Below are 20,146 nucleotides of genomic sequence, written 5' to 3' on the forward strand. Positions count from 1 at the left end.
TATTTGTCCAGGTACTGGATATGATAAGCGATCACAAATGCGACCATCATTTTATCTGTCAACACAAACCCCAACGAATCCTCCGTCATAGACGGGGCGACGTGTTCAAACTGCAACCATCCAAAAACAATCATCGCCAAATAGTCATCACTTAAACTCTTTTAATAAAAAAAATCACAAGGGGAAAAACAGACGAACATCCCAATTTCTTTTTTTTCTTCCAAATTTACAGATAAACCTCGTCCCAATGGAAAATCTCCGCCACTTTACCACACAATATATAATCCTCTATTGGAACCAGTGGCCTACCAAAAGCAAAAACTCCCGAGGTTTGGCTCGTAAAACAGGTTTTCAAGCAGCAAACAGTTTTTTCCACAGACTCCACCAGCTCCACCAGAAGCACCACAAGCTAAGGCATTCAATTATACATGAAAGCCTTATATCTGCACTTCTCCGATGAGTTTTGCTGAAAGAAAGCAATAACTCGAAGTTCCGATTGGCAAACACAATACAGGCTGTTTCTAAAATCAAAGAAACACTATAAATACTTGGTTACGTAGTCTTTTTTAAAAACAAATGACACTCGCTGTCCCTATAATTGCACTGTTCACTTCACCAACTGTTTCACCGATAGCGAGCAACAAGTTACAAATATGCAGTATTGCAAGCTCCACAAAATTGGCGAATGCAAGTCTAAACACTCCGATATCTAGACCCTACTTGCCCATGTGATTAATTTCTCAGTGACTCAATTTTAGTATCCATGGACGTTTTAGCGACAAAGAAAGCTTTTGCAGCAAAATTGCCTTCAGAAGCGGCTATAATTTTGATCATGAAAATTGGTATAAAAGTAAAAAAAAAAGGACTCTTGTAGCCAAAGAAGTTGCAGCGCGACGACATGCTAGTTTACGAACAGTTAGAAACCCAATAATGAACTATAACTATTGCAATATGAACTCTTAGATAACTCTCGTCGGCAATCAAGTACAGAAGCTAAGCATAGCTGCTTCCTATTGATAAAGTTGTTTGCTTTCCAACACAAAAACTTAGTATGTAATTATTCAAATCATAACTGTATTCCAAACACTAGGAAAAACTTATTGTCCGGGAAACAACCCAAAATTTGAATATCATAACATCCATTCACTAGAATGGTCATTTCAACTATCAAACCTCACATTAACATTAGATCTCAAACAGAAACCATTTACTGTTAAAGCACTAGATTTAGAAGTAAGATGCAATCATGCAGGGTACTGTCTCGCGACCAAGCTTTTTGAGCTACTGTTATCTGAGAACACGAGGATTACAGTGGAAACTTTGATGGTTGGGTGTCAGAAGCTTGAACGATCAAATTTCCAAACCGGTATTTTAACGCAAGGCTTACAATGAACCGACACCGATCAAAGAAGAAAGTCCGACACCGATCACCAACATAACTCAGATGTGAACAGCTGTCGTTCTCAAAATAACCTCTTTGATGCAGCAGCACTATCCCAATTCGAGGCAATCACAAAATTTTTCATAAACCTCAATTCAGGAAGCAAAATTGGATGCATCCCTACGTGCAAATTGACACAAAGATTGATTATGACATCAGTAGGGTTTTTCTTGAAATTGATCCTACTAGTTTATAAATATATGAAAACTCTTTCCTTTTAACCGCTTTTCTGTTCTTCGCACAAAAATTATTTCCAATCCAATAGCAAGTAAAAAAAAGAACTATATTTGCAACGCTTAAATGCTCCAACGTAAATTCAGTTTGTAATGGTCAGAAAGATCCCTCCTCCCAAGTACTAGAGAATCATTGCTTCAAGCGCATGCCCATAATTGTTATTAAAACTAAAGTACAAATTTTTGCAGAAGTTTTATGCAAATTATTCTCCTGGTCAGTTAAAGCAGCATATGAACCTGATAACTTAGACCAGCTAATTTTTTTTAACACTAAATAAATTGACACAAATCGGCAACCGTCTTACACAATTGAGGCAAAAGACAATATGAAAGTAATCACACCAATCACACGATGATATACAAATAAGTTTTACAGGAGTTACATTTACGGGTAAAAAAATTGCACACTCAGCCAAAGAAATTTCACTGATCCAGAAGACAAAAAGAAATTGACCAATTAATTGATAAAGCAGCCGAAGAATTAGCATTAGCACATGCTCTAAATTTTCAAACTCTTGCTAGACAGGCACAATCGCAGGCTCAATACACACATTTGCGAAGAGAGTAAACAGACTGCTTTCATAAACTATTTATAAATGGCAGCAAATTTAATTACACTGCGTTGATTTGCACCATCTTATCAACTGGAACTAATTTAAATTATCTTTCATCACTTTCTGGATAACCTTGTTACGTTTTAAATAGAACCAGCGATTGCTTGGTAGGTATTAATTAGCTTTTTTAGTGTAATTTCGTTTCATCCTCAGTTTCACCGGTAATCGGGAATATTTTCAAGTACCAAATGCCATATTAGCTCGAACAAATACTTTTGCTTTGATATCTTTTCTCAAATAGTTTTTCATGTCCTACGAACAAAAAAAATTAATTATAAAGCACCTATTCAAAAAACAGGTATACATTCACATCCAAAAAATGCTTTGTATTTATTAAATTAAAAATTTGAAGAAAATTCTATGAAAAAACATACCTCTCCTGTACGCAATTAAACTGAGTTACAAAAACGTAGACCTATGTTGCCCACCGCAATCTATGGTTGTTACGTTTTCCCCAATAAACATTTGGTTTAAACCAATTTTTCAAATTTCTATAATTTATACGTTTGAAAAACACAAACAAACACCATCACATGCTATCTCGCGCTGAAATAAATCTCTTTTGATGAAAATGGCGCCGATGTTCAAGAAAACTATAGACTTATTCTTAAATTTACCTTGCACCAGAATACAACAATTTTTTACACAATTTTTATGTTTTTCCAATGTTACCCCAGTTATCCGGCCGCACTCGACTCAAGAGTACTTTAAAATCTCCAGTTGTACCTTGTTAGCAGGATTACGAAAACTGTAGCGCAAAAACCCCGATGAGGTGGGACGTGTTTTAGCAAATTTGAGATTGAAGCTGTTAAAGCTCAAAAGATATTTGAGAGAATAAGAATTAATTTTAGGAGATTCAAAAGAAAAGAAAATTTTGAAGTTTTTACCGAAAATCGGTCGTATATATAGTCTGAAATCTAAATAAAACGTGTACAGTGTACATTTGTTCAAAGGTTAATGAATCAAAAATCAGGCGGTTTTGAGCCGTATGAGTGGGCGTCATTTCACTATTAATTGAGAAAATTTAGTTCACTTGAGATTGTTCTTAAAGTTGCATTTCCCATTCAATAATAGTGGATAAGTATCAATATTTGACAAACATACAGATCTAAACTGATTTACATTCATTTTCTAAAATCATAGCTGCAGTTGTCGTTACAAATCTGGTAGGTTTGTTTTCCTTCTGAGTTTATTAACATAAGTTCAGTCTCTAAGCTCTAAGATAACTTCTAAAATCTTTTCTTTGCTCCAATACCCCCACTCAGATTGTTGCCTCTAGGTAAGAATCTGGACGCACCCAATAGTAATTCTCGATTTTTGTCTTCTTTCTGCTGTGGCAAAGATTTTGTCAGAAGATCTGCTGCCATTTCGTCTCTTGGCGTGTAGATCAATTTGATTGAGTTGTCATCAACTCGTTCTCGGATGAAATGATATTTCGTGTCGATGTGTTTTGATCGTTTGTCAAGCACCGGGTTAGTTGCAAGTTTTATGAAACTCTGGTTGTCCTCTCCGATGGTTGTGGGCTCAAACTGTTCGTTACCCAGTTCTCTGAAAAGACTACGCAAGAAGATGGCTTCTTGCACCGTGACAGCTAAACCTTTGTATTCTGCCTCACAAGATGAAAGTAACACTGTCGATTGCTTCATGAGTTGGCAACTGACAGATCCCCCACTGTCTCCCAGCTTGAAATAGTATCCTGTGGTCGATGGTCTATCATTTACGTCTCCATTCCAGTCTGCATCTGTTTCGCCAACTAGAGTGCTGCTACTGGTTGATGGGAAAAAAGTCTAAGAGATTTAGTATGTTGTAGGCATCTCAACACGCGCTTGCCAGCATTGAAATGCTCAACAGTTGGATCATTCATGAATCGTGATAAGACATTTGTGATACATATGATATCTGGTCTAGTTTGCTTAGCTAGATAAAGTAGTGAACCTACTAGACCTCTAAACTCATATGAATCTACTCTTACTGAATCTTCTTGAGGTACTTTAAGTTTTAGGTTATTTTCTGCTGGTGTTTTGCTTGGTTTGCAGTCTTGCATATTGAACTGTTCTAAAGTGTTTTGAGTCTACTTTTCTTGATCTAAAGGGATTCCTTTTTCTGTTTTTAGAACTCCTGTTCCAAGAAACCATTCAAAATCTCATCTGTCGACCATTTTAAGCTTTGATTCTAGTGAACTTTTCAATTTGTTGATCTCTGTTTGACTGTTTTCTGTTATGAAGTCATCAACCCAGGTTAGAACAAACAGTTTTTCATCTTCTTTGGTTTTAAGAAAAAGACAGTAGTCGTGTTTACTTCTCTCAAAACCTTGCTGAATTAAAAAAAGTTGAAAGCTCCTGGTACCAATTTTTGGTTGTTTGTTTCAGTCCATTAATGGATTTTTTTAGTTTACAAACTAACTTGTTGCCATTGCTGTCTAACATATCAAAACCTCTCCGTTGCTCCAGATAGACTCCTTCGTCTATTTTGGGATGCAAATAAGCTGCTCTTACATATATTTGTTTTAAAAAGCAGTTTTCGATAGCTGATAAAGCTAGTAGAATTTTAAAGGTTTCAGGTTTGTTTGTGGGAGCAAAGGTATCCGAATATTCAATTCCCTTATTTTGTTTAACACCTTTTGCCACATAACGAGCTTTAAACTTATCAATATTTCCGTTTCAATCAAGATTAATTTTGTACACCCATCGGTCAGGAATAATATTTTGTCTATTGTCCATTGGAACTAATTCCCAAGTTTCTGTTTCATTTAAACTTTCTATCTCTGCTTTCATTGCTTCAAGCCATTTGTCTTTTTGTTCCGAATTAATAGCGTCTTTAAAGTTTTCATGCTCGATGAAATTTTTTTATTATTATTGTGCTTGGAACGGCATGAGAGCAGCTTTTACAAAAGTGTTTTGGAGGTGCACTAGACCTATCACTTCGCTTAAGTTCTCTGTCTGGAGTTAATTCCTTTCTCAATTTTTCTTTTTATCGTACTCTGAACAAAGCTGGAAAGTCTTTTGGTCTCCTGAAGGAATTGCTATTTGACCTAGTTTACCAATCGTTTGCAGTCATGAGGGTGATTTTGCTTTTTTCTGTTGTGAGTTTTAAACAGGTACTGGAATGTTTGAAGGCTTTCTTTTTTTGTACTGCGACTTTTGGATTCAACTGTACATTAATTTTGGATTTTGGTTTGACACTAGGACTTGGTCTCTCTTGTTTAATTTCTTGTTCAACTTCAGTTTCTGTATTGTTTTCACTTTCCTGAACACTCTCGATTTCAATTGACTCAACCTCTGAACTTAACTCACTTAAGTTGTTTTTAATCTGAGGTTCTTCTCTTAGTTCGTCTAAGTCTAGATATAGAAAGCTGCCTCCTATCTCCTGGGTTTCATTATGAAAACCTGGTTGATTGTTTTCATCGAATTTAAAGTTTCTGGAAGTGAAAATTTGTATAGTTTTTATGTTTTGCAACAAATTAGCTGTTGTGTTATCAGAGTAACCAATGAACAGGCACTTTGTTGCTTTTGGATCAAGTTTTGATTTTTTACTGGCATCACGATTTTTTGAATAGGCTACACAACCAAATGTTTTTAGATGGTCGCTTCTCGGTTTGCTCCGGAGATATTTTTGAAGGCTGACCTTGTATTTTAACTTTGATAACTAAGTTTCTAGCATAACACGCTGTATCTAAAGCTCAAACCCAATAGTTTTTTTGGCAACTTTGAATCTATTAGAAGGCATCTTGCAGCCTTTACTACGGTTCTATTAAAACGTTCTGCAACACCATTTTGCTCGATTGTTTCAGGAACTGTATATTCTCGAGCTATTTCTTTGCTTATGCAAAATTTTTTAAAGACTTTGTTTTTGTATTCTCTCCCATTATCAGTTTGCAAAATTTTTGGTCGGCCATATTGTGCAACATACTCTTTGATAGTTTGCAATGTTTGAGTTTTGTATTTCATTAATTTTAGTACTGCGTAGCCACTGACTTCATCTATGAAACTAATTGCATACCTGTTACCACTTTTATTTGATGGACTCACTGGTCCAATAAAGTAAGAGTAAACTTTTTTGAGTTTTTGAGTTGCTTTGTTATCGCTCACTTTTGGAACAGGCTTTTTTGAAAATTTTCCCAAGGCACAAATTTCTAAAAAAAATTGGAAGCTGGGGAAACTTCATCTGTTTTATTTGCTACATCTCTAAAGTTCAAGTGTCCAAAACTTCTGCGCCAAAATTTTTGCTTCACACGTGCCCCAGCTTAACTTTCAAAAGTGGTGCTTGTTTTCTTTTCTGTATGGTAAGAAGAACAATTTGCCTCTTCTTATCAGTCTGAAGCTTCCTTTGCTTCTGAGTTTTAGAACTGACTTCAATTTTGTGTGAAAAATTTCGTGTTGCTTGTGAACTAAACTTGAAACTGAAATTAATTTTGTTTTTTACTCTGGTACGTGCAGAACTTTTTCAAAGGTCAACCTATGTAGCACACCTTTCGTATTTCGTGCTTCCACATCTACATCTCCTATTCCTTCAACTTTAGTTTTCCCTCCATCTGGATTGCTAACTGTAGTTTCTAGTTTCTGGTAAATTTGAAACCAATTTTTATCTATCATCATGTGATCAGTACTGCCTGAATTCACTACTAAATCAGTTTTCGAAACTTCAATTGAGCTTTCACCGATTAAAGTAAATGCTAGGCCTTTTTGAGGACTTTTTTGTTGATGTATACATGCACTTGCTAGGTGGCCTTTAGCCTTGCATACACTACATAAAGCGTTGTCCTTTTTGTAACAACTAGCTGCTAAATGTCCAGGTTTGTTACATAAAAAAACAAGGGCTTTTGGAACTACTAGGCTTAGAAAAAAGTCTCCCTAGGATGTAATTTGAATGATGAGTGTATACCAATTTGATGAGAAGCATTTTTTGATGACATGACGGCGTGCTCATCCTCCTCCAAATCATTCCTCTGTCTGTGGCTCTCCTCGATGTTAGTGAGACGCTTTCTTAATTCAACAAAGTTCTCTGCAGGATTGTGGCTCTCCGGCACCACAAAATGCTCGTATCTTTGCGGAAGGCTGTTCAATACTATTGCATTAAAGAGCGTCTCAGAAAGCTCCTAACCAGCGTGATGCAAGCGGGTGACCAGTTCTTGCACTGTGATGAAGTACTCGTGGATGGCTTCGCCCTATCGAATTTTTAGTCTGGCCAATCGCCTCATCGGACTTATGACTGTGGTTGTCTCGTCGCTTCAGAAGAATTGCTGGAGAAGTTGCCACGCTTTTTGGCCATCTCCAAGACCCTTGCTGTTGACACAGTCATGCCGGATGAGCATGAGGCAGCTGGCATCTAGCGTCATTGCCAGGTAGCACCAAATCTGCTTTTTGCGGATCTCATCTTCTTCTACAGCTGCAGCTCTAGCTTGAGTCTGTGCCTCGTGTTCTGGCGTTTTTGCATCATTGGCATCTTCCCTCAGTGGTGCTGGCCTGTCAGGTAGCTCAACTGTGTCTGAGAGCGTTTCGAAGAGGCACTTGGTTTAAGCAAAGGCAGAGAAACGAGTGCTCCATGTTGAGTAGTCCTCAACCAACCCACTAAACGTCATGCACTTCAGACTATTGTTTGATAGTTCCATTATGAGGTTTAAATTTCAACTTTTATTTCACAAATTCTGATTTAGCTTTTTTTTTCGAGGGAGACCTCAATTTTTTTTTTAAATCTCTCGTCAATCTAGAAGAGCTAAAACTGCCAACACTGACACTACAAGCTCAATCAAAACTCTATCAGCTTGTCAACGGTCTGATGGCTGGGCCCATAAACTGTTAGCAGGAATACTAACACTGTAGCGCAACAACCCCGATGAGGTGGGACGAGCTTTAGCAAATTTGAGATTAAAGCTGTTAAAACTCAAAAGATATTTGAGCGAATAAGAATTAATTTAAAGAGATTCAAAAGAAAATAAAATTGTGAAAGTTTTCTTTTCTTTTGAATCTCTTCAAAATCAAAAATCAGTCGTATATATAATCTGAAATATAGATATAATGTTTACAGTGTACATTTGTTAAAAAGTTAATGTATCAAATATCAGGCGACTTTGGGGCGTGTGAGTGTGAGTCATTTCATTACTGCATGCAAAAATTTAGTTCACTTGAAATTGCATTGCCCATTCAACATTAGTAGATAACTATCAATATTTGACAAACATACAGATCTAAACCGATTTCCATTCATTTTCTAAAATCTTAGCTGCAGTTGTCGTTATAAACCTGGTAATTTTGTTTTCTTTCTGAGTTTATTAACATAAGTTAAATTTCTAAGCTCTAAGATATTTTCTAAGTTCTTCTCTGTGCTCCAATATACCTACTTGAAGCCGAAGCGGTGGGAACTATTGATGTAGCAGATACCGCGCGTCTTGCTTTCACCAATTGAACCAAATCAAAACAAGATGCAATTTCCAGTGTTGTTGACAAAAGCACACTCACCAATACAGTCACATGCATCATATTGTTAGGCTAAACACATTACCTTCACAAGCCACCTCTGCTTCATCGAACACAACTAATGAATTTCTGCTGACAATCAATACTCAGCCAAATCACCCAGAGGTGTTCCACAAGCGGCTCCAAACCCAGACTCAACGCATGGACCCTTGATCTGCCTATTTTTCCAACATTTTTCAACACTAACTACTCCTTCTTTGGCCAATCAATTGACCCCTGATATGTTAATTCCAGATATTCGAAACTCAAGACGCACCCAGATGTCGCTCCCACGCCACTACCCCCAAGAAGATGACACTGCCAATGTCCACAGACCCGGTCACTCACACCCTCACTACTACCGCCAATCCTAGAGAGTTATCACATAAGACATTTTCCCCCTCCTCGGCAATGCCCCAAAAACTGACATTACCCCAAGTTCAGATCTCGCAATAGTCACGATAGAGGTCTGACCCATGAGGCCACAGCTGTCATGTACTCCGCTTTTCACGAGTGATAGACCCCGCTCCTCTCAATTTGTTTGACCCTCCTTCGCCTCATCACAAGGGCCGCTCACTTTATCCAGTATTTTCCGTGCTAGCCCCTTCGCCCCCTCCAAAAACAGTATCACCGACTTATTTAGCCAATTTTCCAATCCTATCATTTTACCAATCCCCTCCAAATTAAAGCAGGTTGCGGAATTCTTGATCCCGATCGTAATTGTTAACTCGCTACGCCACCTGAAATATCTCTTAACAGCGATGATGTTAATTGAACCATTAGAGGACTTGAAATTGAATACATTGAGAAGGGTCAAAATTGTAACCTTCATTTGGAGTTTATCTAATATCCACTAAATCCCCCCTTTCAAAGCATCCTTTTCTCACACCTCAACATATCTATGCGTTAACTGACCGTGCCAACGACTACCTCAACAAGGTGTTCATATCCAAGTTACCTCTCGTTTACAGTATGTGGACACAAAAATCTATTCACAAAATAAAACTGCAAAAGCACTTTGTCAAATTTTGACCCCACTCAATGAACCGAAACCATTTTCTCTTCATGGCCCTGTACGTGGCAAACCATCACCCTACACTCGTCACTTCTGAGTATTTGCGATGCATAGATAGTGGTGCTGCGTAGTTTCTGTACGGCCATAACTTGAAATTTGAGGTATAACAACTGCATTTCGGATAAACTGATAAGTCACACACCTTCGAAAGAAGAACAATAGACGCTCAAAAATGTCTTTAGCTCTTTTCTCGAGTCCTTGCAACCTGTCCTGCTCGCGAGCAAGATTTTCTTGAGCTTTTCCCTTGATCCACAGAATCACGCTGAGAACCTGATTTCGACAAACGACAATAACAGCCAGAGACCTCGATATCAACGCTAATCGAGATAGCCGTGGGAACAAGAAACTTGTCTAATGGATTTTCCATTTCTTCTGTCTTTTTTCGTTTCCCCTTCCTGGATCTAAATATTGGATTGAGTGACTCATAGTAGCTAAATTGAACGCTAACCAGAATATAAGCTGGTAAATACAAACCGTAAGAGGGCAAATGAAAGGGATTCAAAGAACAAGAAATCTTCTTCCTCAGCTACATCGACTCATATGCGACACATCTCTCTCCGGTTGGGAACCGAAGCTCTCACTTGTACAAATGAATGGGAGACAACTTGCACGGACAAGACGTTACTGGCCAGAATACCTTGTAACTGTTATCCTCACTGATCTCACATATAAAGCACTGTTGATCACCTACTGACGACACAAGTCACCAACTTACTTTGCGGAATCCACAAAATTGACAGATTTCCAACTGTAGTGAACAGATCGAGTAACCCCGGATGCATGCAGCAGATGGAAATGTAATATGTGAACTCTCCACTAAACACTGACTTCGAACACTCTATTCTATTTTAAATAAAGCTGGACAGTTGTTTAGAGTCAGTCCTCTTGTTTTATCCATGATGTTTATATCATTCACTCCGGCGCTTTATATATTTATTGCCGTAATAATTGAATTTCTTATTCAGTGTTTCCCTGAGTTGGTTAGTCCTTTAGAGTTAAGGAGGGCTATTTCGCGCGCAGAAAAATAGCTCTGTGTCTATAAATGAAAAGGCAGTAGATAGAGCTCAAATAGGGGCCGCCTTAAAATAATCCCAATTCTTTACTCTATCAAAACCGGACTAAATGGTCCTCACCTTAGAACCGCGCATTATCCATTCAATTAAACGTAACTAGTTTTATCCTACGCGGTTGTACTGTTATACTCATGGAGAATGGTGTTATTTTATGGTGTAAGCCATAGTAATTTATGGAACAAAGAGGGGCGTCAAGGTATGAACAAAGGGCATGGGTGGTTGGGCGGGTGCTTTATTACCATATAGTGGGGTGGATACATGAGATAAAAAAATGGAATCGGCATTTAGCTGTATTATGTTCAATATGGTATTATAAGTCGCATAAACAGGACTACTATAGTAAATCTGATGTATTGTTGTAGTATTTATAGTATTGGTTTCTTGGTGTACTATTTTTTTAGTACAACTTAAGCATAACTATTGGTAGTAAGCTTGTATATGTAGTACATTGCGGACCGCGTCTTTTACAATCAAAGTCGGAAACAATCTTTACTTTTTAATCTCACTGTTAACTTCTCTCACTTGCGATCTTAGCTCTGAATTTACCAGAGATTGTTGCTCAATATATATAAAGGTACGCCTATATATCTACCTGTATATTCTATATATTGGTGTGCATAATTGTGTATATGTTTGTTAATTCCTTGTGTTACTATATGCAAATCCCACAATACAATCAAGTAAGGAAGGAAGGAATAAAACGCACCCCCCCCCCCCCATTTAGCTTCTCTTTTCCTTTTTCCTCACTCTTTCTACCTTTCCATCTACTATCTCTATTTTCCTATTATTCATATTTCAGACCTCTCTTCTCTCACTTTTTGCGTTTCTTCTTCTTCTGCTACTGAATAAACTGTGGTAATATTTTGTGTACTATTACTATTATTGCATTCATAGTATTACCATGATCAGAAAGTGTATACAAACAGAAATACACGCAAACAAACCAATTCGCAAGCGTCATAAAACAAAGAATAATTTGAACGTCAATTGTAATATTTCCTACTATATATCTTCGTTGTATTTTTCCTTTTTAAATTATAACTAGATGCAAATTTTAACTGTTTATCTTCCCTAGTTTTAGCTTTACAGTTAATCTGCCGCTGAGATTATTTTGAAGCTCGAAATACCTGGTTTGAGTATAATCTTTTTGATGTGAAGGTTTTAACTGTAAGAAGTCTTTTTGCAAATTACCTTTTATCCTAACTCTTTTGATGCTTCCGTTTTCATACAATTCAAGCACATTGAAAAGCCAAGGACATTAGTTACAGGGTCATAGTCTAACGTCGTTTTATATATTTTTTTCAATTTGAGTTTCTGTCGATAAAAAGCAGATAACTGCAACACAATTCCAAAAATTTCCGGAAGGTGGATCAAATTTGGGTGACCTTGATAGCGTATTAGTTAGAACCCAACGTTTCAAACCAATAGCGGAGATATTGCCTCGCGTCTGACAATTTTCATATAAAAAGGTAAGAAATTTTTGTGCAAAAAAAATTTAGAAACTTAGTTAAGAGTAACGTGCATATGGCAACGAACCAAAAGGTAAGAAACGTATTTTACATGGATCGCTAGACTGGATAAAAAACTGAGGTCGAATTCTCACTAAAAGTAGCAACTTTGAGTTATGCTTCATTCAGATGATTAAAAAAAGATTTTTGGTCAATCGGATTTTTCATCAATCGGAACTTGGCAACAATCCCGAGTTTACCTGTTGATAGAGAACTGCCTAGCCTTTTCAATTAGGCTTAAAATGCTAAAACTATTTCAGATTAGCCTGCACCTCTCAGGCTATTATATTCTTAGCTGTACAGAAGAGCGCTGTTTTGCCTCCCAATCGCTGTTAAATGTAATTCCAAAATTGTGAAGAAACAGTTTTTTTCTTATTTCACTTCGATTAAATATCATAACTTTGTTCATTTATATTTCTGAGTTAAGCTTACAAGAGTCCTAAGAGACCACACAGATTACTCAACTTTGATTAGTAAATGATTCACTCCCTGTTTGCAAAATGAAATGGGTGGGGCCATAGTTGAACTGATGCCTCGCTCTGCTTTGTTGTCTATAAAGATGTCATTGCTAACACAAAGAAATTTTGCGCCCTGAGCAATTATATGAGAGAAATTTGAAAATCTCTTCTTCTTTTACCTAAAAGTTTCAATTCCAAAATGACCGTTTAAATTGTAGGATGGGACGCAAGCAAGCATATACAAAAAGTGTAATTATGGGAATAGTGAATCAACTGACCATAAGTTGGCTCTCGCAATATTTGAATAAGTGAATTGTGTAAACCTAGTTCCTGTTTTACAACTTAGTGTCATTTATAAAATGAAATTGCAAATAAAGAGTAGATATTTTGTAAATCAGTGAACACCAAGAGAAGAAACCGATTCTATGACTTGGCAGAGAAACCCAAGACTTGGATTTTCTCTGCCCAGAGAGGCCCCAAGTCATGGGGTGAAGTTCACGAATTTCACCTGCAAATGATTTTTCGACTGAAAACGTGTAATTGGTCGCCAAATTTGTAAGAGAGTTGCCCTCATTAAATTAAAAACGTCGGATCTTCATGATGTCACCCTTAACTCTGCTAAGAGAAACCCAAGACTTGGGTTCTGCGCTGCCCAAAAAAACTAACTCTTTGCCTCTCTCTGCCCATAGAGGTCTCAAGTCTTGGCTCCGCTACCCAAGTCTTGGCATCTCTCTGCCAAGACTTGGCCTCTGGAAAATCTCTTAATTTTGGACTGATGGAAAATCCTGATGGACTCTGGGGGTTCGGTACGGGTGTTGATTTAACTTTTTAAATTGAACAGTTGGCTTATACCTCATGTATTTTTCTGCAATCATTTCTCTTAGCCCTCCTATCATCTCTGACAAAAAAGTCAATCCTTGAGCGATCGTCGTTCTTATCATATCCTTTAGGTTTTCATTAGTTTGATCTCATCGCTCATTGGATGTTTGCAATTCAGTTTACTGATATCACGTTTGCGTTGAAGGTTATCAGAGATAAGTCAAGTGAAGTGACCATAATTCATTGCTCTTTTGTTTTTTGTTGTTTGACTCTATACTATGGCTCAGCAACCTATGGCTTGCTCTCCAGTAGGCTTTACTAGGGACCAGAACTTGTCGACGAAACGGCAGCAGAAAAAGACTACAATGAGAACAAAGAGAAGCTACGAGGAAAACAGACTGACAATAATGTTGCCAGTCAGTAAAACTCAAAGGCCCGTCTGTAGTTAATGTCCCCACGGACGAATCAAACAACAAATTAAAAAGCCTAATACTTATCTTTCGGATTATAAGCAAAAAAACAGCTCAATACACAGACCTTTACAAATGAGCAACAGACACACTACTGGAACAACTGAAAGACACGTTCACACGAATCAAAACAAAACATGTTACAACTCTTAGGTTGTCATCAGTATAAGGGAACCACATTAAAAATTCTACTCATAAAAAAACCAAAAGAAAAGCTACAATGTTTATTGACAAGAGAAAGAAGTCAAAGATATTAACAAAAAGTGAGAAATCATGGAACAGATCATACAATTTATCAGAAACCAAAAACCTACCGGAACTGTTACAGCGCTGTCAACCGGTCAATTGCAAGACTGCCAACGGTAAGAATTTTCTGCAAGGGTCCATAAACGTATGCCCAACAAAACAACAGAAATGCCGAATGATCGAAAAGATAGGACACTCTGCCAAAATATGCCGTTCTCAAATTCCACTGAAATCAAATTATCAAGCACAAGAAAAACACGTCATTACGACAACCCATTCCACAATATGAACCACAAACGAAATCCACGAACTTACGTCCGAATTGTTCAACAAGTGATCAAAGACAGAACATAGTTCTCAACATCGTTTAACCAGCACGTCGAATCAACGGCAGAGTATTCAATAGAAGATACAATAGGCCCAGAAATCACATGCTATATACGAGAGTTTTCGACCAACTAAAAAAGGGTGAACCCATTTTGTAACATCACATTCACAAACGAAAAAGTATCACAATCTAAAAAAAAGCAACAAAGATGAAATGCGGATAGAAACTAAAACAAAAACAACACATTATTTTGGCTGGCGAACAGGGGAAAATCTAGGAGCTTCATTGCCATAGACAGGGCAATCAAAACGCTCCACATAATAAAAACGCAAATCCAACAACCGTAGAAATCATTGCATGACTGCAAATAAGTCAACAATTCCAAGATCATCATAGAAGAGATAATCCACCGAAAACTTACATCAGTATCATCCATAGCAAAAAAAATTGCTCACTTATTGCTGTTCTAAAATACTAAAATACAGAAAAGTTAGTGGGCAAAGAGGTAATGGCAAAATTGGAACTGCAACATACCAACTAACCCAAAAAGACAGTCTACCAGATGAGAAACAAGACTTTGAAGACAGTATCATACAAAACCACAACCGAATCACAGTATGGTTGTTTACAAAAATCTCAAACTGGAAAATCAATAATCCCCTGCTGGACAAAGAAAATCAATAAACCACATAGCGCACTCCAATCTGAAATCCCACCCAAAACAAACAACGTAGGCTTCCACTAGATCCGACAGATAGATTCCAACAGAATTTTCAAAAGTTTACAGTGGACAAACAGCTAATTAAATTTTCAGACGAATACTTCCGAAGTCCTGTAATAATAACAGTAAAACTTGATAAAGGTAAAAAAGATTGCCCTATATTCCAAAAAGCTAAAAAAAAAATGCAAGACGCCACGCAGTACATTTTTAATTACTTAAAACGAAATGATTTATGTTAACTAGAATTATTGCACTCAAAATTGAATGTTTTCTCTGCTGCAGCTTTTTTCTTTTAAAAAAGGATGGATAAATTTTTAAAGCCTCGTACTTTTTTTGCCAAGAAGTTTTGATTGTGAATTCATGGCCTTAAGCAGAATTTTGCTTTTTGGTATCTGCATTTGATTACAGTTTCATTATGAATGCAAACCAAACCGTCTTCAAATATAATGAGTTGTTAAAGTTTCTCGCTGTCACACAAAAAAGAAAAAAATCTAAATTCTGTGCAAATATTAAACTTGATGCTCATTAACAAATTTCTACGCATAAACAAGAAAAGCGCTTATATATTTACGAAAAGCCTGCTTTTCTTATTTGATAAGCAGGAAACTAAGAATTAGGTCAGTCCTATTTTGCCACTTTCAAATGGGTAGATAAATCAGGACGTTCGAGATAAATCAAGATGTCCAATTTCCGAATAAAATGTTTAATATTTTTGATGTTATATATGATATTATTTACCCAAAGTTTGACTTGACATAAATTTTGTTTAGCTGAAAGCTAGAAATCGCTGACAGAACTAATGCAAGATTCATGTGAAAAGTTATCTATCTCGTGAACATTGTCTTTACTACTTTTGAGGTTTTCTCAAGAGTAGTTTGTTGGATTTCAAAACAACTTAACAGATGCATTGGTCTAAAAATTCCAATTTAAACAATTGCGGTTTTCTCTCCCACGATTTTATGCACATGAAATAATAACAATTTCCGAGAAACAGCATTTCAACCCCCATTTATGGATTAAGTACTTGCAAATTGAGACATCTATATATAGAAATCAACCTAAGTATTAATAGAAATGTTTAAAACAATGTTATGGAAAGCTATATGTGTATTTCAAAGCCGCACGGTCGGCAAGTTGCCTGAAAGAAAAACCCAATTTGGAGGAACAAAAAGTGAGGTAGCTCTCAGGGCATACACAAACGGAGTAGTAATGTAATATTGTGTATTAGTACATATTGCTAAATCACCCCCAAGCCCTTTCTGCTTCCCTACTGGCCGTGTCTTGTTGCCTCCACCCTATTTTAACTGAGGAACAATCATCAACAACCAGTTAGCCGACAAAGGCTTTAGCCGTAAACCAAAATATGAGAAGTTAACCCGACAACAGGATCTCTCACCAACTTTAATGGTTGGACGAACTTTTCGACCAATCTGATTTTGAGTAATCTGATTTGTCAACCAATGAGAATTAAGCTGTCGGCTATATTTCGCATTTTTTCCTTGTCGGCTAGACTCCCAGTCGGCTAATAATCCTAGCACCAGGAACTATATATATACATATGCAATACACCATACTATCTCACTCCATCTATTACACCACACTTACACGGTTTTGTGTTATATTATATTTTGTATCGGTTGACCGAAAGCTGTGCAGAGAAAGCTCTGCTTGAGAAGACCGACTAAAAGTGATGAAAAATTTTTAATACATAGCTTCATTGTCGTCTGTTTGTAAGGTGAGAAAGGTTCTGTAAGTGTGGTTCCTTTGGCATCATCGTCATATGTACGAGAACAGCGGTTTATTGGTTCAAAAACAAAACAATCCGTCTAAATCTTCGCTTTTCTCAAAAGGGACACGACGACAATACTGAAGGTTTCTGTACCTTAATAATAGACAAATAATCTGCCTAATATCGACAAAAAACAGGGACTTTGTTCATTTCTGGTTAGAAATCGTCGATTTACCGACGATTTCTCAGCTTTATAATCAGAAATTTCTCAATTAGGGTCGAACCTTATCAAATCTCATTGTTACAGCTTACAGAGCTCGACGAAACGACAACGAACATAAAAAAATCTGTAGAAAATGGAGAAATACTTGTTTTCAGTTAAGGAAGCAATTTGAATAATAGATTTTGCACATTTTTTTTCTTATTTTTTCACTTTGATCGGCTACTTCGAAACTGCATTTCTTACCATTTTTTAAAAATCTTTTGCACTTCTAAGTTGCTGTATCAGATTTGCACTCAATACAAAATTGAGCGAGCAGAAGTCATATTAGTTAGCATGGCAACCAAGAGACTTTTCGGCTTTCTCAGTAAAATTTATTCCATTCGGCCAGTTAGGCAGTTTGCGAGAGAGTTAGCTCTGCCAGGTTGCGTGTTGTGCGGTGGGGATAAGGATAAGCTTCAAATTACAGTTTTATTCCAAAATGCCCCGTTAAAAACCCATTTCTGCCTATAAATGGCAAATTGATACGCTGTATTAGCATGCTAGACACGTGGTCAAATTTTACCTTAACTCTCTGCAAATATGCATACACATATAACCCAAATCAAGTCCCCTCCTCAACCTGAAAAAAAAATTACTGCTCGAAAAAAATTAGACTGAATGTAATGCCATTAGAAGGCGCACGCAAGCGAGTTTATTGCTACACAGCGTGATCAAATTGACATTCATGGAAAATTGTTGAGAAATAAACGATTGTTGTGAAGTGTTTGTTTTTTCACGCATTTTGACCATCAAATTCAGGAGCAACCATTGTTCTAACTTATTATTACTCCTACTTGGTTAGTGGAATTGCAGCTGACGGGTTTAGCAAGAGATTATAACTAGGTTATGTCTATGGGTTATAACAATTAAATTACCAGTCAACCATTCATATCCATTGTTTTCCTACCTCTTCTGTGCCCATAGGCGGTGTTGGATGCTATTGTTGTTTATTTTGCATTCCTCTCTTACGTGTCCTCTCATCCCCGCCAAGTGTATTATTAGTTTGACATTTGTTTACCGTGGAAGTGACATTTCATTTATTTGTTTACCTTCAAAGCTCACAAGAATCTCCTCTGTGACGTAGTTGTCGAGGTAATAAAGGTTAGTTTTAATCCATTTCAATTTCACACCAATTTAGCTTTATTATTTTTAGTCAGATCTTAACAATCTCACTAATATGCCATGTTTAAAGAACTTTTGGTGAAAAAACTCTCAAGCCTAGTACAAAATTGTCGCCAAACGCTGGTTGAGGTCCCATGCCAAACTTCTCACTGAACCTACTTCGAACCTACTTCCATAATCCCCCCCCCCCAGTTTTGAGAATCATTGCCGGAACAAAAAGCGCGAAGGTATGATCAAATGCAGAACTGAAGTCACTAAAATTTGATAAGAGAAAGGGAAATGTGAGAACGAGCAGCATTACTTGCTTTCTATTTTATGAATGTAATGAAAAAAAAATACAAATTAACGGAGGCAATTAACTACAATTTGAAGCAAAACTATTCGAAGTTTTTGTGACGCTTTCAACAGTTTTTGTATGGAAATCGAGCAATAAGTAAAAAAAACTTACAAACTGAGGAGTTTAAAGTGTTCTTCCGTTATGAATTGTGACCAATCTTTCTTATTTTTCAGTTAAATTCTATCTTTTGAAAATGGTGAAGAATCGGGAGTAGAGAATCTTTTTCTCGACAAGGATCTGCAAAATGCAAAATCTGAGAGCTCTTTTGAACTGATGCGATTTTTGAAAATAATTCCTTGTATTGCAAGATAGTATTGCAAGATAGTTAGTACTTACTGATATTTTTTTTATTTTTTTATTAAAGTTTGAATTATAATTAACTTGGTTATCATAAATATGATAATTAATTCAACAGATCAGCAGTTCAGTAATTCTAAATTTAACTGTCCATTTCAAATTTGCACGCGTGAAATGTTCGTTTATATTCTCCCCACTTTGGTCGGGTAAGAATATAAACTCGTGATTGAAGGATTTAACAAATTGTGAATGCAGCTGTACTTTCAATTAGATGTCTTTGAGAAAACTCGTTTCCTTCGGTGATTTCGAAGTTTCTCTGCTGATGTATGGGGACAAAAACTAGTAAAATTATCTGAAGTCCCCACTCATTGGGTGACATTTAAACACAGAAGGCCTCCCCTCTCATGAAGTGAGTCCAATATCACTTGAGGTTAGTGAATTCTTGAACTGGATTTTCTTGACCCTCTGATTGGGCATAGCGGCACAATTGGATACGACAGTCCCCATCAATTCTGGCTCATAGTCGCGAATCTCTTGCAATCAGCATTGTAGCTGAGCCACGCATGGCACTTATTGATACCGCATGAGCGAGCCGACTGAAGGCTACTGATAGGCTTGAGGGCTGGAAACCTCTGTTATCAGATAAAAGAGCTATTATTTTCAATGTTTTCCTTGTTGTTTCGGATAGTCCGCCAAAAGTTTCTAACGCCAAAGGTATGAAGTGGATACCCATATCGCTGCACTTCTGGTAGTAATGCCCAATCTTTCTGTCTTCTGCTAGGGTTAGAGCAAAACCACATGTCCTCGCCGCATCTGAGATAAGACTGGCTTGTAGTGGGGACGTAATGGTGACGTCTAAGGCTGCGGGTTGTCCTGTTATAAAACTGGGCAAATACACGTCCTCTGGTCTTGAAATATTTTCCGGCAGAAGATGTTTTTGCTCACATACAGGGGAAAGATT

The 20,146-nt window shown here is 37.0% G+C and overlaps 1 protein-coding gene across 2 annotated transcripts in view; it reads left to right on the forward strand.

The window, feature by feature from the left end:
* Positions 1-11,677: 11,677 nt before the first annotated feature.
* Positions 11,678-20,146, forward strand: part of LOC142344691 (uncharacterized) — a 173,034-nt gene continuing 164,565 nt past the window's right edge. The window contains exons 1-2 of one of the 2 annotated variants that reach the window (XM_075396532.1): positions 11,678-12,018; positions 18,063-18,530. The gene's annotated coding sequence lies outside the window, so the exon portion shown is untranslated. The remainder of the gene's footprint in view (positions 12,019-18,062; positions 18,531-20,146) is intronic. The other variant, XM_075396533.1, reaches the window with a different exon arrangement.

This window comes from Convolutriloba macropyga, chromosome 8 (genome assembly GCF_964194025.1).
Source record: "Convolutriloba macropyga chromosome 8, txConMacr16.3, whole genome shotgun sequence".
Taxonomy (NCBI): Eukaryota; Metazoa; Xenacoelomorpha; order Acoela; family Convolutidae; genus Convolutriloba; species Convolutriloba macropyga.